Below are 26195 nucleotides of genomic sequence, written 5' to 3'. Positions count from 1 at the left end.
GGTGAATGTCAGAAACCAGTGCCGGCTCATTACGAAATTTTGTGTTCGTAAATATATTTATGAAAAAAGTATAGGGGAGACCGGGGCCTAACCGTCAGTTTTTTTTCGGTGCCGATTTTTAACAAGAAAATAAATAATTGAAGTTAAATGTGGTATACCACTGTAAAGAGTGAACCTTTAGCTACAAAATTTATTAAGGAAATTTTTATCTACGTCGCTTTGTTTAACCGGTATAGAGCAAAAACGACAACGGTGCAAAAATTGAAATCTCAAAAATGCCGGGGTTTAACCGTCACCCCCCCAGGGTTTATCCGTCACACTGCATTTTCAACACATATACATACATCTAAGCCCGAAAAATGATAGGATACATGTTAATAATTGTTTTTTAAGAGAAAAATATAAAAATTTATTAAAAAATAATTGTTTTACTTATTCCATAAAACAATTTAGGCACGTGAATACAGAGGTTAACCAAATCGTAAACTCCCCAACGGCACGTCATATTGTCAACGCGGGCAACCACGGGGAACACGCGTGACGGCGTTCCGGTGCCATAGGATCAGCGCGGACCCTCGAGCAACCTAATCAAGCCGCGTTTCTCGCGGGGGAGCGATAAATAGCGACGGGGGGTTAGAAAAGCTCGCGGTGGAGCGCGACCATTTTACCGACTCGACGGCGTCCTCGCGCCGATTCCTCGACGCGCCGACGACGACGACGACGACGGCCACGACCACCACGACGACGACGACGACGACGACGACGGCCACGACCACCACGACGACGACGATGACGACGACGACGACGACGACGACGACGACGATGACCACCACGACGACGACGACGACGATGACCACCACCGACACCACCACCACTACAACGCCGGCGACGACGACGACGACGACGACGACGACGACGACGACGACGACGACGACGACGATGACGACCACCACCGATACCACCACCACTACAACGCCGGCGACAATGACGCCGAGACGTGCGAACGCTGGACGATGCGGTCGCACGCGCGACTGTCACTGACACAACGACCAACAACGACGATCTACCGCGCGCGCGGCATGTCAACTCTCGCGCGGAAATCGCGGGATCTCAGAGCCGTGCCGTGCCTCGCCGTACCTCGCCGACGTGCCGTGAGCGCGAGCGATCTCAAAAACAACGGTCCGCCATCTTTTCGGTCGGCCAAAACACCCGTTTTGCGACGATACGTGCGTACTATTTCCCTCCTATACAAACTGACGCACGTGCAAGGGAAGACAGAATCACGCTCGAGGGAAACCTAACCTGAAATCGCCGTGAGCCGAAGTCGTGCGCCCGGCGCGCCACAGTGACGAGACTGACGGATAAATCCCGGGTGCTTACTGACGGATAGGCCCCAAGCACAAGTTTCAGGTTTGATCGCCCACGAAATATTAGACATCAACGATAATGAAAAAACTACACTGGATTCGTGTTCAGCATGCATTACTCTTTATAATCATGTACTTTGAGATTTGGAGAGCAAATATTATTGCAGATATTACAAAATTTCCACGCGCAGAAAATTTCACTTTCACCTTCCGAAAACACGTTTGCCCTCGTAAAAATCATAACACGGCAGATAACCTGCCGAAACTCCGTTGGTTACATGGGTACCATAAGCAGCGTTTACAACGTTAATAGCGAGTTCGCACAATATACAGGTTCCGAGATATTTGATTTGACGTTTAGACCCCGGCGACGGTTAGGCCCCGGTCTCCCCTATTTATAAAGTTAAAACATCCTTATCAAATCCTTACAAGGGCCTCACTAGACAAAAATAAGGAAACCTTTCTTATGGCTTCCCTAATAAATAGTCATAGTCAGTAGACGTAAGTAACGCATAAGCTTTGGTGTATTTTAACAGTCAGGATACGCCAAAGCTTGTGTGTTACTTACGTCCACTGATTATGACTGTCGTATATCGTTACGCCATGTTATAATTTTTTTAATTACAGCGTAATGATCTCCATTACATCGACAAAGTCTTATGCAATTACAATTACTAATTTTAATAAAATAAATAATTGATCCTAATAGAAATAGATTATTGTTTACATATTGAATAATATAAGATTGAGTTTCTAAATTTCTTTGGTATGTTTGTGATATGTATAATTTCTCATTTTTTAATAAACGGAAATATTTATGAATTACGCGCGTGCCACTAATATCTTGCATATCCTCTTATTTTAAGAGGCTATTCGGATTATTATAGTAGAATTTGCTATAGAGGAATTTACTCTTGATTATATCTCACGCATCCACTCTTTTATAAAGTAATACGGCTTACTTAAAGAAAAATATGCTTCATGTAAGATTTTTTGCTTAGAGGAAGTGTCAAGAGGAATTCCCCACTTATCAGTAGAGTATTTTTTTTGGGGTGTTCCATCGATGAGTTACTTCATTGGAAAGCATCAGAATTTAAAATGTGGTATTTTTTTATTCTATTCCTGTACTTAAAGGTGTAATGCGACAAGACTATTTTGAACATTATCTTCTCTTAGTAACAGCAATAACTATACTCAATAGTGAAAAAATTACTTCGTTAATGATAAATGTAACTGAAAATTTTTTTAAAAAATTCGTTAGAGAGTTTGAAATATTATATGGTTTAAATTTTGTTCAATTAACATACATCAATTGCTTCGTTTAGCAGACTGTGTAAAAAGACTTGGACCATTATGGGCGTTTTCGTGTTTCGAATATGAAAATATTAATGGTCAATTATTGAAATTAATTCATGGAACAGGCCACATTGATACACAAATTGCTAAATCTCATGATCGCTATATTAAAATGATACGATTAATAGATGAAGTACTTGAAGGTCCTATCCGAGATTTTGTGTAAATCGAAAAAAACAGGTTAAAATTATTGAAAGAGTTTCCGAAAGTTCTTTTAGTGTCGGTACATATCAAATTATACCATTAATACCCAATGATCTCATTAATATATTACGTAATCTTCGAATTCCTGAAAATGTAGTAATTCATAAATATTTCCGTTTATTAAAAAATGGGAAATTATACATATCACAAACATACCAAAGAAATTTAGAAACTCAATCTTATATTATTCAATATGTAAACAATAATCTATTTCTATTAGGATCAATTTATTTTATTAAAATTAGTAATTGTAATTGCATAAGACTTTGTCGATGTAATGGAGATCATTACGCTGTAATTAAAAAAATTATAACAGACTATATATTACATGTTGAAGGAGATAATTTTATATACGATAGCAATACTTTTTTACATAAATGTCACGTACAAAATAATATTGAATTAATTCCTATTGACAATATTGTTGCACCTTGTGTTCACATGATTATTAATAATGAAATGTATGTAGGTATTCCTGTAAATCAACAAGAACTTGAATAATGATGTTAACTTAACGATCAGAAATTCTCCCTGCAATTCTTAAATTGTTATAATAATTATGTCTTCAATAATTTTATATAATAAAATATTTCTGTTTTATAAAAACTAATACGTTTTGCTTGTCTTTCTTATAATATTACATATTTTAATATATTTAAATTTCTATATTTATTTTATTTTATTGTAAAAAAATTCAAAAATAATTTAAAAAAGAAGAAAGTTTGATTAACTATATTTAATTTATATTACAAAAGATTAAGAAAAATTTAGAAGTATCACAGTAGGATGAGTACCAATCCATCAAAATAAAATTTATAGGTTTTAAGTAGTAGCTGTAGGTTAAATAGAATCAATAGAGGTTGTTATAGACTTCAGAGTACTAAAGTAGACGTTAAGTTGAATCTGAGGTCGAAAGTAGGACCAAAATTTCAACTCGGAGGCTTCAGAGTACCAAAGTAGACGTTAAACTGAATACTGAGGTTGAAAGTAGGATCAAAATTTCGACTCGGGACACCAAGTGGAATGCCAGTTCATCGACTAAAATTAAAAGTGAGTGCCACAATAATACTTTTAAGGAATATAAATTCAAAGAAAGGATTATGCAATAGAACAAGATTGATCGTAAGAGAACTGAAACCAAACCTGATTCATGCGGAGGTTATGACAGGGCCAGTAAGAGGAGAAATTGTCTTCCTACCAAGAATCGATTTCATACCAAGTGATATTGAACATTTAAGCTTAAAAGGCGACTTAAGTTTCCAATACGTGTCGCATTTGCAATGACAATAAATAAAGCCCAGGGACAAACATTAAAAAAGATAGGGATATATCTACGAAATACAGTATTCGCACATGGACAACTCTATGTAGCATTTTCAAGAGCAACAAAAAGAGGAAGTGTAAAAATAAAAATAGAAGAAACCAACAAACAAGAACATTTAATTGAGGGAAAAAATACATCTTTTACCAAAAAGTGGTATATCGAGAAATTTTGTAAATTATGGAGACAAAAATAAATGAGAGCCAATAATGGCGGGTTACCCTTAGGAAAATTTACTTAAAAAAACTTAAAATAAACTAGAAAGTTTACCAAAAAAATTACTATTGATAAACTATTGATAACTATTGATAAACTAGAAGTGATTTCGAACCAAACTTTAAGTATTTCTATAATATACTTTAAAGGTTACTTTAAGTTAACTCATGCAATTACTATTAATCACCCCAAAAAAAATATTCTGTCATTTAGTGGCTCCCGCTTGATTTTAGAGGATTTTCCTCTGAAATACGGTCTCAAGAAGATATTTTAAAATCTAGAGGAATATCCTCTAACCATGAGACACTAGACTTAAGATTGCAGTCCTCTTAATACTAGAGGACACTGATTTCCGATATTCACCCGGAATAAAAAAAAATTATTTATTTCGAAATTTTATTACTATTTTATAACTAAATTTGTTTCTTAAGATGCAGTCTATGATTATAAATATTTTCTCGTATTTGAAAAACACACTTACCTTGGTGGGATTCGAACTCGCGACTTCTGGATCGTGAGCCAACTGCCTTACGTGGTAGACTACTTCTTAATTTGATGTAAGTGTTATATATAGTCTACATATGTCATAACCAGCGCAAATATATAATTTTCCAAAAATTATCTTAAGAAACAAATTCAGTTTAAAAAGAGTAATAAAATTTTGAATTGGATATATGATATAATATTTCTTAATGTCTCGTGTGGTGCAAGTGTGGTGAAAAAGGGAACTTGTCTTTTTAAGTATACTGTTGAAACAACACGCATAAGTTAAAATCAGCTTTAAGTATTACCTTTATAAAAAGTAAATTTAAAGTATATTTATAAGTATTACGTTTGTTAAAAGTAAATTTAAAGTATATTTGCGACTTGCTTATAAAGTTTTTATTGAGGTTAATAACTTAAAGAAAACTTTACGCTCGGCTGTCAGTATACTATTAGTCTACTATTATACTAATACTATTAGTATACTATTATTACGGCTAGTATACTTTATAATACTTTAAAATACTTTAAGTAACTTTAAAAAACTTTAAGTAAATTTTCCTAAGGGTAGTGGAAGGTAAAAGCGCGCAAAGCGCGGGCGAAAAAAAAGAATAAATGAATTGATATTAGAACAGAAAGGCAGCAAATGTAAAACTATAAACCCGGTAGAATTCTTAAACAAAATAAAAAAAGGAGAAACAGAAAAAAATAAAATGAGAAAAAATGAAAGAGAGCCAATAATGGCGGGTCAGTGAAGGGTGAAAACGCGCGAGGCGCGAGCCAAAGTAAAATTTAAAGACTTCAATATTAGGGGATTACATTTTTGAAATATTTGACAATATGCTAATCTGCATCTATAATATTATCTATTATTTATTATTTATTAAAAAAGAATTCGAAGATGTAGGTTAGAGTTTGAGGAGAAAGAATATCTTTGGTGCTCCTAATTAATGAGTGAGTTTGGGGAGAGAGGAATAGATTTTGAGCCCGCGCGAAACGCGGGCGAAAAATCTAGTCATATATAAGTACCTGACGTCTAAGCTGTCTGTATGTCTGACCGCGAACTACTCATTCGTTAATGGACCGAATGTTAAAGAATTGTATATGAAATATGGGTAGAAATTTCCGGGAATGGCGGGTGGTGGGGTTAATTTTTGTTACCGATTTGTTTAAAACCGGTTGCGTAATTTTTCTAATTTTTCGGGAATTAATTGACCGAATCTTAAAGAATTATATATGAAAGAACTAAAAAATGTAATAGAATTAGAAAAATTGCTAATAATAAAGATTGTCGATTTAAATATATTATTTTTGGAATAATGTTTAAAAAAATCTACGTGATTGTTCCAATTTCCGCAAATTTTGAAATATCAAGCTGAATTTCTTTTTATGGATAAAGTTTTGGCAAAGATCGCTGAAGAAGTTACCGATTTTTGCCTAAAAAGTGTATAAGTTATATATGCAATCTTATATAAAGTATCGCTAAAGAAAGTCATTTAAGGAAGGTTGGTATTGAATTTGGCGAGGATTGATGGCGATGAGTCACCGATTTCTGTTTAAAAAGTATATAAGTTATACATGTACTGTTATATAGAGTATCATTAAAGGAAGGTTGGTATTGAATTTGAGGAGGATCGTTGTAGGGGTTATACCGATTTCTGTCTAAAAAAATTCTACGTGATTACTCTAATTTCCGCAAAGGAGATATCAATTTTTTATGGGTATAATATCATCAAAAGTAGGTTGTTATTGAATTTGGCGAGGATCGGTGAAGGTATTACCGATTTTTTGCCTATGTAGTCTGAACTCCCAAAGTCAACATCGATTTGACATTGCGTCGATTGTAAAACCGCACTTGTGCTACTAAGCTGACCCTCTATCAATTCATAAAACGGTTAAATTAAAATTTAAAAAAGTGTGCAAATTATTGAATTTGATGAGGATCGGTGAAAGGGTTACCGATTTCTGCTTAAAAAAATGTGTGTTATTTGATGGATAGACTATCATTTAAGGAAGGTATTGAATTTGGCGAGGATCGCTAAAGACGTTACCGATTTTTGCTTAAAAAAGTTACATGTATAAGTTATACATGTAATTTTATATAGAGTATCATTAAAGGAAGGTTGGTATTGAATTTGGAGATAATCGGTAAAAGGGTTATTTCGTTATAAAATTTGAATTTTTTAAGAAATGTCCGTGGTTGCTCTAACTTCCGCCAATTTTGAGATATCAAGCTATTTATAATTCTATTATATTCTTCAGTCTTTTCTACCCCTATTTCATATACAATTCTTAAGATTTGGTTGATTAGACCCAACTTTATACGCGATTAAAGGTCCATATGCGAAGTCCATATATGGACCATGTAGCCTGAACTCCCAAAGTAACATTGATTTGACACTGCGTCGATTGTAAAACTCCACTTGTGCTACTAAGTTGACCCTCTATCAATTCATAATAGGATTAAATTTAAAATTAAAAATAGTGTACAAATTAGAAACTGCACATTGCTTCCTGATCACTCATAAGAGGAGCTTTGTGAGCGAAATAAATAGGAGCAATGGTAGCTATCTGTAATAATGAGGAAGCAATGTGCAAGTTTCTAATTTTTTTGCTACAAATATGTTTGCAGCATATGTCGAGTAGCATAAAAAGGGCGCGCCAAATGTTTTGTGTAAATCTAAATAATTTTATTCTTTTTAAATTTTTTACTTGTACGAGCATAACTAATAATAAGCTATAGACATAAATTTAAATGTTGATAAAACTATTTTATTATTTAAATTATGTAGTGTTTAGTTATACTTTTATATAAAAAAAGATCAAATAATATTCCTAAAATTAATTTATAAATAATTTATAAATTACATTATAATTATATATGTTACGGCAAAGTCCGCATGGTGTGCAGTGGCGGCATTGCCCGGGCAATGTCAGCATTGCACAACGCGAACTGGGCAAAGTAGGTTTATTAGCGGACATTGCCCGGTTGATGTGGGCAAAGTTAACACTGCCCATCCAGCGAGCAATGTGAAAAATGCCACAACGCGTTGTGGACGCTTATTAATGCAGCCATGACGGGGATGTGGATGTTTTTGATTACAATGCGTGAACTTTCCACGCGTGAAAAGTTGTAAACCATGTGGCAACCTCGTCTCACGTGGAAAAGTGTACGCGTGGAGACAGTAGATTCCGCCGCCCTGCGGATGGCTCCACTATCGTTAAACTAGACACAGTGTATCTTGCAAAATATGTACATGCGTGGACTTTCCACGCGTGTAAAGTTGTAAACCCATATGGTAACTCGTCTCAAGTGGAAAGTGTACGCGTGGAGGCAATAGGTTCCGCCCCCCTGCGAGAGGCTCCACTACCGTTGAAACTAGACACATTATACCCAGTAAGCAAATAATCATTATTACAATGTTATTGCAACGATATTCTAGAATTTGTAATGTTGTTAAATATGTAGTTCTTAATGTTGTATAGAGCATCATTATGAACATACTTTGACCACGATTCCAAAATTTCAGTAATGTTGAAATGGGAGTGCCATAACGTTGCAAATGACATTGCGCTAAGGTTTTTCTGTAATGTTTTTGGGATAAAAATTTAAACGAACTATCAACTTTATTACAATATTATATCAAGATTATCGTAATATTAATTCTAACATTTAATAAAGTTGTTATTGATATTTTGTTTTTATTTCAGGCAATATGTATTTATTTTCAATAAATATGCACTACACTAATTATCATAAAAAAGTAGTTTTATTTATATAAAAAAAATATATATACATATACATATATATGTTTTATTATGAGTTTTATTTCGTGTGCCAATTATCTCTGCGAAATATCTCTGCCAATTATCTCAGAAAGTATTGATCCTAAGAGGGGAAGTTTTTGAAGTCAGCCTTTGGATAAAAGAAATTAAGGTGTCTTCTAACTCTTCTTTATAGGCAATGCGATACAGGTGCTCTAGTTCAATATAACTCTTTTACTATTTTTCTTCAAACTCTTATTCTTTCCTTCTAAACGGATTATTAATCTTTCCGGATTTTTACCAAACAGTTGCTGGAAAATAAGAATTTCTCGTTCAATTTCAGAAATATTAGTAACATCTTCAGTGATTCATTCTGTGTATCAAAATACATCATGTTACTTTTTTACCTTTTAAGATTTTTTTTTGTTTACGGGTGTTTGCAAATCTAAGCCATTCCATTATAGTGTTTCAAGTCTTTTTCTGTATTACAAGGGATTGTTGTTTAAAAGTCTCTAAAACAAGAAGAATTCAATATAGTTTAGATAAGAGAAAGGTTATAATTTAATATATACATAATTTAATAATAATAAGCAGCTTTACTTACGACTTGCATAAAAGCTTTTTGGTCATTTTTTAGCATTTCCTCAAAAGTAAGAAAACTGTCAATAGAAGTTAAGGACAGATGTTCTCCAATCTTAATATCTTGTACAGCGTTTTCCTTATGATATATTGTTCACTGATGTTTATCTTATTGTTAGCCAGGGTCAATTTTTTCAAATGGTGGTTTCTTGAATTTGATACAATTGATTCTGTATGTTAAGATATATTAATTGCCCTGTACATATAAAATATGCTTACAATAATATATTTATATACTTTGGAGTGTGATAGCACAAATATGTGAAAAAAATATAGAAATGAATAAAAAGTCAGTTTTGGTCTTGTTTATACTGATCGTTTGTTACGTCTATCAACTTTATACTAATTTTATACTAAATTACTCTTTTAGTGATATATGCAAACGATGATGTATTAAAGCCGTACAATACTTCTTCAACAAAACGTCTCCATGCATATTGTACCAGCTTTATACGTTATCGTTTACATATTTCACGAAATTTTGAGGTTATTTTATAGAAAGTTACACTGTTTGGTACCATCGAAATAATAGCATTGACGAACCTTGATGATATTTTTGATATGTCCAAAGACAAGTGTATTATAGAACGTAGATAGATTTGATATTTCCTCTCTTCTGTAAATCTCTCTTGTAAATCGGAAAATAAATCCTGCATCACCAGCTACTATTCATAGCACGTATGGTTAATTGAGTTCTTATCATTAATATACAACTTTTAGAATATAATATGGTAAATATGCAGAATTGTGGCTTCCTCACCGATTTCGTTAAACTTAGGCTTAATCGACGCGTTTTTGCGTGAAACGAAAGAATCTGGCAGAAAAAAGTGTCGCTCTGCCCCGCGAAGCGAGATATTAACAGTTAAAGTTGACGACTATCAGGTTATGAGACCTGTCATACCGACGAGATGTGGCGACTACGAACATGCCCTGTGGCCATATGCGCATGCTCAGTGGCCGCACGCGCATGCAAGAGGTCACGTGACAACTGTTTGGTTGGTAAGTCAGAAGTGTAACATAATTCGAAATGATATTCTTTCGGCGTATAGATTAGTGACCTGCTTTAAAAGTATTTAAGTGTTTAAAGCGCGTCAACTAACCTATGTAGGTTAGTGACGCGCTTTAAAAGTATTTAACTGTTTAATGATTTTCGTTAAAGCAGGGCACACACACATGTGTGTATTTCCTGCTTTATAGAAGTTGTGATTTTCGTTAAAGCAGGGCACACACACACGTGTGTATGCCCTGCTTTATAGAAGTTGTGATTTTCGTTAAAGCAGGGCACACACACATGTGTGTATTTCCTGCTTTATAGAAGTTGTGATTTTCGTTAAAGCAGGGCACACACACACGTGTGTATTTCCTGCTTTATAGAAGTTGTGATTTTCGTTAAAGCAGGGCACACACACACACGTGTGTATTTCCTGCTTTATAGAAGTTGTGATTTTCGTTAAAGCAGGGCACACACACACGTGTGTATGCCCTGCTTTATAGAAGTTGTGATTTTCGTTAAAGCAGGGCACACACACGTGTGTATGCCCTGCTTTATAGAAGTTGTGACTTTCGTTAAAGCAGGGCACACACATGTATGCCCTGCTTAGGTTTTAGTGACGCGCTTTAAACACTTAAATACTTTTAAAGCGCGTCACTAATCTATACGCCGAAGGTGTGTCCTAAAATCAGTGAGGAGGCCAAGCCCCTCCCCCGCTCACACTTCTAGGTTCACTCACAACTTCTATAAAGCAGGGCATACACACGTGTGTGTGTGCCCTGCTTTAACGAAAATCACAACTTCTATAAAGCAGGAAATACACACCTGTGTGTGTGCCCTTCTTTAACGAAAATCATTAAACAGTTAAATATTTTTAAAGCGTGTCACTAATCTACATAGGTTAGTTGACGCGCTTTAAACACTTAAATACTTTTAAAGCGCGTCACTAATCTATACGCCGAAAAAATATCATTTTGAATTATGTTACACTTCTGACTTACCAACCAAACAGTTGTCACGTGACCTCTTACATGCGCGTGCGGCCACTGAGCATGCGCATATGGCCACAGGGCTTGTTCGTAGTCGCTACATCTCGTCGGTATGACAGGTCTCATAACCTGATAGTCGTCAAATTTAACTGTTAATATCTCGCCTCGCGGGGCAGAGCGACACTTTTTTCTGCCAGATTCTTTCGTTTCACGCAAAAACGCGTCGATTAAGCCTAAGTTTAACGAAATCGGTGAGGAAGCCACAATTCTGCATATTTACCGTATACGCACTCACGCATCGTATGTAGGATAATTATGTACATCATGGCTGTCGTGATGAGCATTGCGTACAATATAAAACAATAACATTATAACAACAGAAAATTAATATACTACCAACGTTCTTTTAAGTCCAAATTACAAGGAATTTTGAACTATTGCATTGATCTGAAATAAATGTCAGAGTAACATTTAAAAAATATTTTCTGTAACGTTTTTAAAATATTTTAACAACATTTAGAAAAATCATATTACGAAATAATATTTTTCAAATATGTGTATAATATTATTAAAAAACGTTTAAAAAATACACATAAAGTCAATATTTCTAAACGTAAATTTAATGTTTCTTGTTTACTGGGTAGTGTGCCTTGCAAAGTACATGCGTAGACTTTCCATGTGTGGAAAGTTGTAAACTTATGTGGCAACTCGTCTCGCGTGGAAACGAAGCCCCTCCCCTGCCTACATAAGGCTAACTGTTAATTTTCGACATTGCCCACTTGGAACCGAGCAAAGTCCGCAATGTGATACCCAGTAAGCACGGAACATTAAATTAACGTTTAGAAATATTGACTTTATGTGTATTTTTTAAACGTTTTTTAATAATATTATACACATATTTGAAATATATTATTTCGTAATATGATTTTTCTGAATGTTGTTAAAATATTTTAAAAGCATTACAGAAAATATTTTTTAAATGTTACTCTGACATTTATTTGAGATCAATGCAACAGTTCAAAATTTCTTGTAATTTGGACTTAGAAATAACGTTGGTAGTATATTAATTTTCTGTTGTTATAATGTTATTGTTTTATATTGTGCGCAACGCTCATCGCGACAGCCTTGATGTACATTATCCTACATACAATGCGTGAGTGCGTATACACGCGTGTGGATCGAGCAGTGCGGAGTGCTCTTTATTTACAGTATATTTATATATAAGTAAGTAACTATTATATTCTAAAAGTTGTATATTAATAATAAGAACTCAATTAAGGGGGAGATCCGTTTTAATGGGATTTTTAAAATTAATTTTTATGAATTTTTCGTGCCAAAACAGTAAAACCGATTGAAAAATCCTTTTGCGTACATATTTATTGGTATTTTTTATGCTTATACAAATTTTTATAAGACATTTTGTTGAGTCGTACTCGCTTGGCGCGCTGGACCGCAAGAGGCAGTCATTTCATCGGTGCCCACGATTCCGCCCGTTTGACTGATCTGAAACAAAAAATCCAGGTATATTTTGGTTTGGCAGATGACCCTTTATAGCCCGTAGCTCGATCGCATTGAAAAAAAAAATTACAACTTGTACAACTTGAAGAAGACTGAAAAAAGCTGCCAAATTACAAAAAATTGTTATCGTGGCGCCATTTTGTGATTTTTTTTTTCAATGCGATCGAGCTACGGGCTATGAAGGGTCATCTGCCAAACCAAAATATACCTGGATCTTTTGTTTCAGATTAGTCAAACGGGCGGAATCGTGGGCACCGATGAAATGGCTGCCTCTTGCGGTCCAGCGCGCCAAGCGAGTACGACTCAACAAAATGTCTTATAAAAATTTGTATAAGCATAAAAAATACCAATAAATATGTACGCAAAAGGATTTTTTAATCGGTTTTACTGTTTTGGCACGAAAAATTCATGAAGATTAATTTAAAAAATCCCATTAAAACGGATCTCCCCCCTTAACCATACGTGCTCTGAATAGTACCTGGTGATGCAGGATACATTTTCCGACTTACAAGAGAGATTTACAGAAGAGAGGAAATATCAAATCTATCTATAATACGTTCTATAATAGACTTGTCTTTGAACATATCAAAAATATCATCAAGGTTCGTCAATGCTATTATTTCGATAGTACCAAACAGTGTAACTTTCTATAAAATAACTTCAAAATTTGACGAAATATGTAAACGATAACGTATAAAGCTGGTACAATATGCATGGCGACAATTTGTTAAAAAAGTATTGTACGGCTTTAATACATCATTGTTTGCATATATCACTAAAAGAGTAATTTAGTGTAAAATTAGTATAAAGTTGATAGACGTAACAAACGATCAGTATAAACAAGACCAAAACTGACTTTTTATTCATTTCTATATTTTTTTCACATATTTGTGCTATCACACTCCAAAGTATATAAATATATTATTGTAAGCATATTTTATATGTACAAGGCAATGAATATATCTTAACATACAGAATTAATTGTATCAAATTCAAAAAAACACCATTTGAAAAAATTGACCCTGGCTAAGATAAACATCAGTGAACAATATATCATAAGAAAAACTCTGTACAAGATATTAAGATTGGAGAACATCTTCCCCCTTAACTTCTATTGACAGTTTTTTTACTCTTGAGGAAATGCTAAAAAAATGACCAAAAAGCTTTTATCCAAGTCGTAAGTAAAGCTGCTTATTATTATTAAACTATGTATATATTAAATTATAACCTTTCTCTTATCTAAACTGTTAAATTATTCTTGTTTTAGAGGCTTTTAAACAACAATCCCTTGTAATACAGAAAAAGACTTAGAACATTCTATAATAGAATGTCTTAGATTTGCAAACACCCGTAAACAAAGAAAAAAATCTTAAAAGGTAAAAAAGTAACATGATGTATTTTGATACACAGAATGAATCACTGAAGATGTTACTAATATTTCTGAAATTGAACGAGAAATTCTTATTTTCCAGCAACTGTTTGGTAAAAATCCGGAAAGATTAATAATCCGTTTAGAAGGAAAGAATAAGAGTTTGAAGAAAAATAGTAAAAGAGTTATATTGAACTAGAGCACCTGTATCGCATTGCCTAAAGAAGAGTTAGAAGACACCTTAATTTCTTTTATCCAAAGGCTGACTTCAAAAACTTCCCCTCCTAGGATCAATACTTTCTGAGATAATTGGCAGAGATAATTTGCAGAGATAATTGGCACACGAAATAAAACTCATATAAAACCTATATATGTATATGTATATATATATTTTTATATAAATAAAACTACTTTTTTTGATAATTAGTGTAGTGGATATTCTGGGTTGCATCCCACGTCTCTTTACGAATCAACATCATAAGGTCCCCAACCGGGATCTCAATAGAGAGGTCCGCCTCTTTTTCTGCCGCTTCCTTGGCAAGAGCATCCGCAAGCTCATTGCCAGCAATTCCCACGTGGGCGGGGATCCAAACGAGCACGATTCTCTTGCCATGGTTTCTCTCCAAATCGTATATCAATAATCTGGTCTCGGTAACATACCTATTTTTATGGACATTGAGACGGTTGTCACCGATAGACTCCAAAACCGATTTGCAGTCTGAAAGTACAACAATATCGTTGCTTCTGCGGTTCGCCTGTACCAGCATCAACTGTAATGCAGATTTCACTGCAAAGGCCTCAGCTGTGTATGACGTGCACAAATACGGGAGACTCATTTTATACGCAAAATCCTCATCGCAGATGATCATACTAGCCCCAGTGGAGCGTTTAGCCTCATCGTATGACCCGTCAGTGTATATTATCTCGGGGGATACCAAATCATACGCCTCGACTATCTCCCGGATAAGCCGGCGATCAGAATACTTGCGATGCTTCCTGTCTCTGCCGATGTTAGTGTCCACAGTAGGCATGAAGGTGTGAGCCCCAAAGGTTCCGCAAAATATCTCGAACCTTCTAGATTCACCGATATTGGCCCTAAGTAAAGTGGCTTTTCTCCATATCTCCGACAGTAGCGAATATCTATACATTGGCTGACGAAATCGGGCGTAGCTCTCGCAATCCATCAAGCGTTGGAGCTTCTGGCATAATCCACTCCGATTGTAAGCGATGGCTTTATTGACAAAGTTTCTGCCCAGCATAGTAGCTCGATCCTTAAGTAGTCTGACCTTGGACTCTGCAATAATTACATTATTTGGGGTGCTGTTTCTGTAGCCAAGTGCCGTGCGGATACCCAAATATTGGGCCCTTTCCAATTTCAATTGGAGCGCCGAATCTCTAGGAAAATACACAGAGTTACCGTAGTCTGTTATTGATCTGACGAGGCTCTTATAAAGCATAAGGGCTGTATTTACTTCCATAACTCTGGATACCCTACATAGGTAACTGATAATGGAGTTCGCTTTATATACCTTGCCTCTGACTTCCTGGACCTGTCGGTGAAATTTGAGGCAGTTATCAAGCCAGATCCCAAGAAATTTCGCCTCTGCACTATTGTAGACCTCACAGTCCCCGATACGAATAGACAGATTTCTGTTGACGTAGCCACTTTTAGAGAACTCGACCAGAACCGTCTTCTTAGGCTCGAGATCAAGGCCCATCCGCCTAAGTCGCTCGGCCACGATGTTCACAGCACGCTCGAGAAGGACACAATTACGCGCTCGGTTCGGGCCACAGATATATAGGCCGACATCGTCCGCAAATTCCACAGCCTCGACACCCTCCGGAAGATCCGCACACAAACCCTGGGTAAAAAGAGAGTATAATGCCGGTCTCAGAACAGCGCCCTGCGGGAGTCCCTTGAAAACCAGACGATCCACAAATTCGCGAGAATTAATTATAAATCGTACTCGTCTACGATACAGCCAGTTACTCTAATAAACCTAACTATACCGGCGGGACAGTCTAGCGCTATCAATCTCTCCAACATTATACGACATTCCACACTGTCGTAAGCAGCCGATACATCCAGAAATGCCGCCAGTGCGTATTCCCCAGCACATATGGATGCCTTGATGTCCGAAACTATCCTGGTCAAATTATCCGCACACGATTTACCCCTCCTGAAGCCACTCTGCGACGGGCTAAACTTCTCTTCTTTCTCGGCCCACCATATTAGCCTCTCATTTATCATACGCTCCATTAGTTTACCAACACAGGATGATAGGGAGATAGGCCGGACCTTCTCTCGTCCGGGCTTTTCAATAAAGATCACCTGGTAATTTAACCAGTCAGATGGTAGTACACCAGTCCACCATACGGTATTATAGAGCTCCAGAAGACACACCTTACCGAGCTCCGGGAGAGTCCTCAGCATTTTATACTCAACGCCATCAAGTCCCGTGGCGGAATCCCTTCCGATCATTCTGATAGCTCTATCCAGTTCTGAGCGTACAAAAGGGGTCTCCAAGTTCTCATCCGCATACCCACTACCATAATCAGTCATCGGTTCAGCAGCAGCAAAGGGAGGGGCGAGGTTGTCAATAGTGCGTCTGATCTCCTCCTCTCTGCACTTAGTAGGCCACGTATTCCACTGAACATTCTTCCTAGCATTCTTGAGGATCCGCATAGTGCTCCACACATAGCTTAGGCTTGTAAAGCGATTAATGTCCGCACAAAACCTCTCGAAACTAGCCTTTTTCTTCCTTCTAATGGTCCCCTTGGCGAGGGCGCCCAGCCTCTTATACTCAAACCACGCTCGAAGACTTTTATTTCTCCTGAATTCAACGAACGCAGTCTTCCTATCTCGTATAGCCTCCTCGCACTCGGCGTCCCACCATTTGTGGGACCTCTTGCGTATGCCTGCATCTTCAAGTCGAGGAGGGTCGGTTGCATCGTGTCGTCTTCCCGAGGCTACGATTACCGATTTTTTTAAGATATCTATAAATTGATTATAATACCCTTCGAAGCCACGGTCAAACGATCCGATATTGGAAACAAGAGAAGATTCAATTTCCTCCTCCACCAACTCAGAGAAGCGCGACTAGTCAGTTCTCTTGGAGGAAATTCTATTCGTGATCTTTCTGTATACCTGTACGGGATTATCAAAAGAAAACACTATTGGAAAATGGTCGCTATCCCTGGTCTCGTCCATCTGCCGGTAAGTGACCTCGCCCAGAACATCTCTCGTACCAAATAAGAGGTCCAAATTTGAGTCCCGTTGACCTCGAGAGCCCACACGGGACCTTGTGTCTGTGTTTACACAGAAAAAATCCTCTTCTGTCATTATGTCGCACAATATTTCCCCACATTTTTTTGTGGACAGACAGTTCTATATAGTGTTATGGGCGTTAAAATCTCCTAGAATAATGGTGTCTATTGTAGTGTCACTAATGGCCCAAGGTCGCGTCCATTCATGGGCTCACTGGGGTGTCTGTAAATGGCAACAATATTCAGATTATTATGTAGATTCTTTGTTTTAATACAAACCACATCATATCTCACCAGGAGGCCAGCAACAGGTAAAATATCAAACATGATATGGTTGCGTACGAAAATTGCAACACCTCCGCTGCCAAGCAAGTTTCTGCTGTGGACAGTTTTGAAGCCAGAAAAATGCACCCGTGTTCGGTCAGAACATCGGGTCTCCGTAAGTACGACGAGGTCATAGTCCATAGCCCGTTTCGAAAGTTCATCTTTACTAGTTTGATATCCACGACAGTTCCATAACAGAAGATTGAATTTTATAAATTACTAAGCGACCGATCTCTTATCTCCCACACAACCTCTTTAATTCACACCATCATTCTCTTCCTGAGTATTACATTCACCTCTGTTCCGGGGCATTGATTTACCCCTATGACCATAATCTTCGGAGCCCATCAGGGCGTCAATCAAAACCTCTCTTGCTTCTGGGATTCTTCGTAGTATCTGCAGGACTTTGTCGATGGCCTCTCTAATGTGTCGGTCCTCCCGACCACGGTGAGGGTCCACACGCTCGTTGTCTGCCTCTCCACGGACAGCCTCCGACCAGGCTGCCCCATTTCGTGCCGCCGCAAAGAAGATACCTCTCTTATCCTTAGTGACCTCCCCCGCTCGGATATCAAATTGCTTGTAATAATCTCTCGTGGCGTTAGTGGATCTTGTATGTGGATCCCTTCTGTTTCTATCAGCACACCCGGGGGAGCCCCAAGTATCGCCCACCCGCGGGCCGCGAGCCACCGGAGCCCCCAGTCCATCACACTCCTCACCATCCGCCTCCACACGCGAAACACCCCTGGAGGGCGTCGGCAAAGCCGGCCAAGAATCCGGGTTCAAATACCTGTCAAAAGATCGTGGGGGAACCGCCTTGTCACCCTCGACTATCCTCTGGGCGCTGTGAAAAGATATATTTTTATAAGCCATCACCACGTTGATATTTTTGTTTTTGTCATAAATGGGACATCCTCTATAGGTGGATTTGTGTGGTCCACCGCAATTACAACACCGCAGCGACTTTTCGCATTGGCCGTGGGCCCTGTTACCACACACTATACATCGGGTCTCACTCTTGCATGCATTTTTTGTGTGACCGAATCTAAAACAGTTATAGCACTGTCTAGCTTGAGGCACTTACGGTCTGACCCTAAGTCCGACTCCATTGGAAAAAATTTTAAGATCACGGACTTTTTTTTCTTTAAATGTAATAATGATATTATCTGTAGCCTCTAACGACGATTTCTTAGCTAAAGGGTCCCACTTTCTTCGATACATACGATCCAACTTAATAATATTAGATTTATCCTGTATTACCGGCCACAGGTCGGCGATCGACGATGGCCAATCCGAAATGACCCCCTTACATATCACAGATCGCTGCTCCAAATGAGCTTTTATTCTAACTGGCGCACTAAATTTATCAATAATATCTAATGCCCGATTGGCGTCAATAAAGTCTTTGAATGTAGCCTCTGCCGAAAAATGATTGATCATCTCAACTGTGATAGGAAAAATACGTAATTCCGTTATAATCATCCAAATTTTAATGCAGTTTTTACCTCTCTTTGTAGTGGTTTGGTCGGGAGGCAGTCGGAAGGTTATTTTTGCGTTACCTTTATAATTATCTTCGAATCTCGCAAAGCGTTGCACGTCAGGGGAAATATTTCGTGAGTCACATTTTTTCAAAGTAGAATCGCAGACAACATACGATTCCTTGTCAAGGATATCAGTCATTGTATTAACGGTCGTATCACGTGTATCAACACTGTTCGACACATGCTCGCCCTCGGGGGGCGGTAAGCCGCCATCTTTGGAGTATTCGTTATTACTATTATCGAAGGGCGGGATCGCTTGATTTATTAAAAGATCGCGGCCCCGATTCTCTCCGGAATTTCCTGGAAGTCCTATATCCACATCCATGGTCTCTACGGGCGTGAAAACATCCTCGTCACTAGTAAAATTGCGTCGTTTATTTAGCTCATCTTGTCTCTGTTGTTTAGAAAGAGAATGCTGTCGGCTTCTGATCTCGTTCCGCTCCTCCACTTTATCCGTACTGAATTCCTTCGTTATATCATCGAATTCTTGTTCCGAAAAACTCGTTTTCATTTTCTTATTCGATAAACGAGTATCGTCGTCAGAGGTGCGAGGGGCATCACGTGATCGTAGCGTGGTACGCTGCGTAATATTCATCCAATCCAATTGCTGTAAATATATATATATATATATATATACTACGCTCCTCCTCCGAGGGGGGAGCAATAAACTTAATTAAATCTGAAAAATCCCCCCAAAGGGATCACAAGACAACCCTCCCGCAAAACAGATCTGTCGCCACGAAGAAAAAGCACGGTCGCGAGTCAGGCAGGCAAGCGCACACGACACACACGTCCGTCTCGCACGGCGGTTCGAGCCGAACTCCCGCGCTCCATCTAAGCATGAAATTAGGTTAGGTTATTATACGAAAAAAATTATTTCAACTTTTTATGGGATATTTACGTTCATACAACAGCGTCGAGTCACTACAAATGTAAAATGAAAAAAACTTTTTTCAATACAAAATTACGTAACCTGCACTTGGGGTGTTCAGCATCTCAGCAATTCTATACGTCTGATTCGAATTGTGTTTGGAAGGGCACTGACGATTTCTGCCAGGTGGAACGTATTGGAATGTGTCATTGGTGACTCGAACTAACGACAGATGGCATTGCGATGCGAAATTTATAGATTAACCGACCAAAAAAGATGCCTAAACTTCGTTTTGGGGTGTTTGACACCCCGCGTGCTAGTTAAGGATTAAGACCGCGCTTCACGCACAACTCAGTTTGTACTAAAATCTAAGAATAAAGGTAAGATAAGTTTGAAAAAGGAATAAGTTCGAAATCTGGAATCTGATCTCGTATTAAATTAAATTCTCAAACAATCGTTTCTAAGTTTCGACTCGCAGTTTTCGCTGACAAAGAGCGTGGCGATCTGTCCTGGGCGCTGACGAAGAGTGTGGCGAACTGGTACTTTCGCTGCCGAAAGGCGTGGCGATTGCGGGGTTGATTCTTAGAAATCGCAATAATCGTTATTAATTCCCGAAAGTGAATTTGGTCTTTACGCTGACGAAGAGTATGGCGGATTGGCTTTGAGCGCTGACAAAGAGTGTGGCGAGCTTAAAATTCATTTTCGAGAACACAGGCTGAATGACGAAAAAGGGAGGTAGACGAGTTCAAATCAAACTGTAGTGTATTGGCGTGGGATAGGTGATAGACTGAAGCTCAGGTACGCACAAGTTGTGTACTTTATTCTGCACACAGGCACGCGTGGTGCCATTAACACAGGCAGGCAGAGGACTGACTGCAAAGCAAGAGAGTGGGAGGGCGCTCCCACTCTTATGGCGGGTTCTCAGTACATATAAAATTAAGTTTAATACACAACACAAACGAATTAGGTTCCAGATCAAACGAGCTGTTACTTCTAATCAAGATCCTCTCCCTCTCCTCCAGGAATTGCAACAATTAGAAAACGCACCTCCATTTAAACCTATTCCTGTCGACTTCGACATTGATTATTTATCGTAATTACAATCAGATAAATAAAAGTGATCCTCGTTACAAAACTTATAAACTCAGATATCTTTTCGGTCCCGAATAATAATAATAATAATAATAATAATAATAATAATAACTTTCACACGACTTGTCCAAATCCCTGGTAAATTGCTTAAATGCATTGACCAAAAAACGGACGAACAACAGACAGAACGTGACACCATTTCTATAAAAAATTTTTAATTTATACTACAAAAAGAAGTTAAATAATAGAGTTTAAAATAATGATGCACGAAATTAAAAATAGAATGTTCACAATTTCTACTATTTCACCGCAATCATAATGAGTAATCGATTATGGCAGAAAATTTCAGATAAAGTAAACGCGACGATGTTGAATAACTTCCTTAATCTTCTATCAAAAGCAGAGGATCATATATTTATGATGTGCCTTGTAAATAAGAATAACTATAATATTATAAATGCACCTTCAAACTATTTGTAGCCATTTTTGAAAATAAAAACTAATCTTTTAGCTTTTGCCTATTCCATATAAGCTAAAAATTATCAATGCAAAACTTGAACCAAAACGTTTTACAATTAGTCAAAACTGTGTTCATGTAAATGATTTAAGTAGTTATCTAATTAGTCCTCCTGTGCTGTATTTTTAGTTAATAAATTTATCAATTTCAAAGATGTTCTAAAATGAAAGATAATAAAAATGTATAAAATAAAGATTAAAAATTGGGAGAAAATAAATAATAATTTTTAGATTAATAGTAATTCTGGAAAGATCTTTTCTTCAATGTTATTTTTTTTAATCGATTTGTTCAATTTCTAATGGCGTTTTCGATTTGCGACTCAAACCGACTCGGGTCGCATCATGTATACAGGACTCTAGCATCATTGACGTGGAATACATATCTATGTACATATGTATTCCACGTCCATTGATGCGACCCGAGTCGGGTCGAGTAGCAAATCGAAAACGCCATAAGTCTCTCTCTCTCTCTCTCTCTCTCTCTCTCTCTCTCTCTCTCTCTCTCTCTCTCTCTCTCTCTTTTCTCCTAAACCGCTAAAAAATAAAATCAATAGAAAATTTTCACTTGAATTACTTATCATGCAGAATCTCCGCTGGACTTGTCGATGACACTACTCGCTCATCAATCTCTGCCACCGATATCACACTCTTATTACGAGTTGGATGAGTACGAATCGACGTCCGAGGAATCCTCATCATCGACATTATCGTTGGCCGGTGATCACCTTGATTGCAGTATCTTGACGACGATTAAGAGAGGGGAGAGGGTTTTATTACCCTGCGAGGTCTGCGGCAAATCCTTCGACCGGCCGTCTCTTCTGAAACGACATATGAGGACACATACAGGTATGAAACGGAATCCTAAAACTCGTGATTAATTCATTCAAGCAATGAGATTTATTTATATTTGTAAAATATTAACTCATTGATACTTTATGCATACAAAACGTACATATGGAACTAATCGAACATCGCAATTTCTAAATATCGTGAAATTGCTATTACCAGATTCAGTATAGAGTTTTGGGCATAATTTTTATTAAAGGTACTATTCCCATTAAAATTTACAAACGCAATAGATTTTAATTAATGTCAAATTTCATTATTAATTCAAAAAATAGCAAAATTATATATTTCTTATGTTCTAAAAAGTAATTTGATTCAAAGAATTTTTCATGTAAATATATATGGATAAAGTTCTGAAAACGGTTCATCTCCGATTTCGAGGAAACTTTGTAAAACTGTAAAAAGCTTTATTTTGAGTTAAAATAAAGCGAATTTTGGCGACTTCTACAGCTATATTTTAAGATTTTTAAGATAAAATAGTAAAAAAATGGTAAGTGTGATAATTATTTAGTTTAGGGGAGCTATCTCTTGCGACCTTGACTTTGACTATATATAGAGAGCACTCTCTTGAGTAACTTTCCAAAGTTTTAGCCGTTCATAATTTATTTAAAAGTTATTAAAAAAATAGTTTAAGAAATATAACAGTTTGTGTCAGTGCTAAGGAAAGTAATTTGCTGATATTTGTGTACAGACAGTTTTTTTAAAGTTTGGCGCTAACTTTACATCGGTATATATACAGTACGCATGTTGGCAGGAGGGGGTGGGGGTGGACCTCGATTCGCGTGAAAAGTTGAAAATCCATGTGGAACATGTTTTTTAATGCCTTTTAAATCAATATGAAAACTCCTAAAATATGATTGTTGATTTAAATAGAAAGATTACGTGTTTAAAGTAAAGTGAGAAGAAGTGTTTATAATATATAATGGTATAATTTATAACATCTTGTAGAATTGTTAAAATCCTTCCTATACTTTTTATCATTTTATCTTGAAAGATGGCTTTGTCATAGGAGTCGCCAAAATTCCCTTTAAAAGCTTTCATCTTAACCCGAAATAAAACTTTTTACAACGTTTCATCGAAATGGAGGTGGACCATTTTCGGAATTCCCAACCAAATATATTATCTTTTTATCTGGAATTCAATTTAATTCTATTCCATTTTAATCATTTACTCTACATCTAGATTGATGCATGTAAATAATTTTAAAACAAAAAAAACGCAAAGCGTTTATGTACATAGGGGAGACCGGGGCCTAACCGTCGCCGGGGTCTAAACGTCAAATCAAATATCTCGGAACCTGTATATTGTGCGAACTCGCTATTAACGTTGTAAACGCTGCTTATGGTACCCATGTAACCAACGGAGTTTCGGCAGGTTATCTGCCGTGTTATGATTTTTACGAGGGCAAACGTGTTTTCGGAAGGTGAAAGTGAAATTTTCTGCGCGTGGAAATTTTGTAATATCTGCAATAATATTTGCTCTCCAAATCTCAAAGTACATGATTATAAAGAGTAATGCATGCTGAACACGAATCCAGTGTAGTTTTTTCATTATCGTTGATGTCTAATATTTCGTGGGCGATCAAACCTGAAACTTGTGCTTGGGGCCTATCCGTCAGTAAGCACCCGGGATTTATCCGTCAGTCTCGTCACTGTGGCGCGCCGGGCGCACGACTTCGGCTCACGGCGATTTCAGGTTAGGTTTCCCTCGAGCGTGATTCTGTCTTCCCTGCACGTGCGTCAGTTTGTATAGGAGGGAAATAGTACGCACGTATCGTCGCAAAACGGGTGTTTTGGCCGACCGAAAAGATGGCGGACCGTTGTTTTTGAGATCGCTCGCGCTCACGGCACGTCGGCGAGGTACGGCGAGGCACGGCACGGCTCTGAGATCCCGCGATTTCCGCGCGAGAGTTGACATGCCGCGCGCGCGGTAGATCGTCGTTGTTGGTCGTTGTGTCAGTGACAGTCGCGCGTGCGACCGCATCGTCCAGCGTTCGCACGTCTCGGCGTCATTGTCGCCGGCGTTGTAGTGGTGGTGGTATCGGTGGTGGTCGTCATCGTCGTCGTCGTCGTCGTCGTCGTCGTCGTCGTCGTCGTCGTCGCCGGCGTTGTAGTGGTGGTGGTGTCGGTGGTGGTCATCGTCGTCGTCGTCGTCGTGGTGGTCATCGTCGTCGTCGTCGTCGTCGTCGTCGTCGTCATCGTCGTCGTCGTGGTGGTCGTGGCCGTCGTCGTCGTCGTCGTCGTCGTCGTGGTGGTCGTGGCCGTCGTCGTCGTCGTCGTCGGCGCGTCGAGGAATCGGCGCGAGGACGCCGTCGAGTCGGTAAAATGGTCGCGCTCCACCGCGAGCTTTTCTAACCCCCCGTCGCTATTTATCGCTCCCCCGCGAGAAACGCGGCTTGATTAGGTTGCTCGAGGGTCCGCGCTGATCCTATGGCACCGGAACGCCGTCACGCGTGTTCCCCGTGTTGCCCGCGTTGACAATATGACGTGCCGTTGGGGAGTTTACGATTTGGTTAACCTCTGTATTCACGTGCCTAAATTGTTTTATGGAATAAGTAAAACAATTATTTTTTAATAAATTTTTATATTTTTCTCTTAAAAACAATTATTAACATGTATCCTATCATTTTTCGGGCTTAGATGTATGTATATGTGTTGAAAATGCAGTGTGACGGATAAACCCTGGGGGGGTGACGGTTAAACCCCGGCATTTTTGAGATTTCAATTTTTGCACCGTTGTCGTTTTTGCTCTATACCGGTTAAACAAAGCGACGTAGATAAAAATTTCCTTAATAAATTTTGTAGCTAAAGGTTCACTCTTTACAGTGGTATACCACATTTAACTTCAATTATTTATTTTCTTGTTAAAAATCGGCACCGAAAAAAAACTGACGGTTAGGCCCCGGTCTCCCCTACAACTGGATATGATATTTTTATCTTCATAAATTAGGTAAATTTTATACTGTGCTCACGTAAGTTGTGGCACGATTTGCGGTAAACTGTGCAGTTTGTGAAATTGCGATCGCTTTTGCTCGATGATCGAAATAAATATGCATTAAAAAAAGAGAAACTGTTACGCCACGTTATCCGCGTATAAATCGAGTCAGAAATCATAAAATGTGAACAATTAGCGGCGGTAATTTAGAAAAGACATTAAATTGAAGGGGAGAAACCGCATGTCTGCATGGTGTGCAACAAGGGTTTCTCAACCTCGAGCTCGTTGAACACGCACAAGCGTATCCACAGTGGCGAAAAACCTCATCAGTGTCTCGTCTGCGGAAAGAAGTTCACCGCCTCGTCAAATCTCTACTACCATCGGATGACTCATATCAAGGTGAGCGCTCGACACATAGAGTGCGTTCCACTTAACGCCCGCAACGTTTTTAGAATCATTTCATCCTTGTTGTTTGACAAATGTTAAATAAAAATAAATAATGCTTACGAGCGTTGCGGGCGTTTAGTGGAACGCATCTACACTCATTATCATTACATATATTTTCTTTATATCAAACACTTGTTTACAA

At 37.9% G+C, this 26195-nt stretch overlaps 1 long non-coding RNA gene across 1 annotated transcript; it reads right to left on the bottom strand.

The window, feature by feature from the left end:
• Positions 1–9125: 9125 nt before the first annotated feature.
• Positions 9126–10398, bottom strand: LOC139784386 (uncharacterized). The gene is made up of 4 exons (XR_011721549.1): positions 10112–10398; positions 9895–10013; positions 9317–9547; positions 9126–9224 (listed from the first exon to the last, which is right to left on the bottom strand). It is a non-coding gene; the product is annotated as an uncharacterized lncRNA (long non-coding RNA).
• Positions 10399–26195: the final 15797 nt, after the last annotated feature.

This window comes from Temnothorax nylanderi, unplaced genomic scaffold, assembly GCF_030848795.1.
Source record: "Temnothorax nylanderi isolate EJ_2023f unplaced genomic scaffold, tnyl_v1.0 TNYL_tig0619_pilon, whole genome shotgun sequence".
Lineage (NCBI taxonomy): Eukaryota > Metazoa > Arthropoda > Insecta > Hymenoptera > Formicidae > Temnothorax > Temnothorax nylanderi.
The sequence above is the reverse complement of the archived record's forward strand: the minus strand, read 5'-3'. Positions and strand labels throughout refer to the sequence as shown.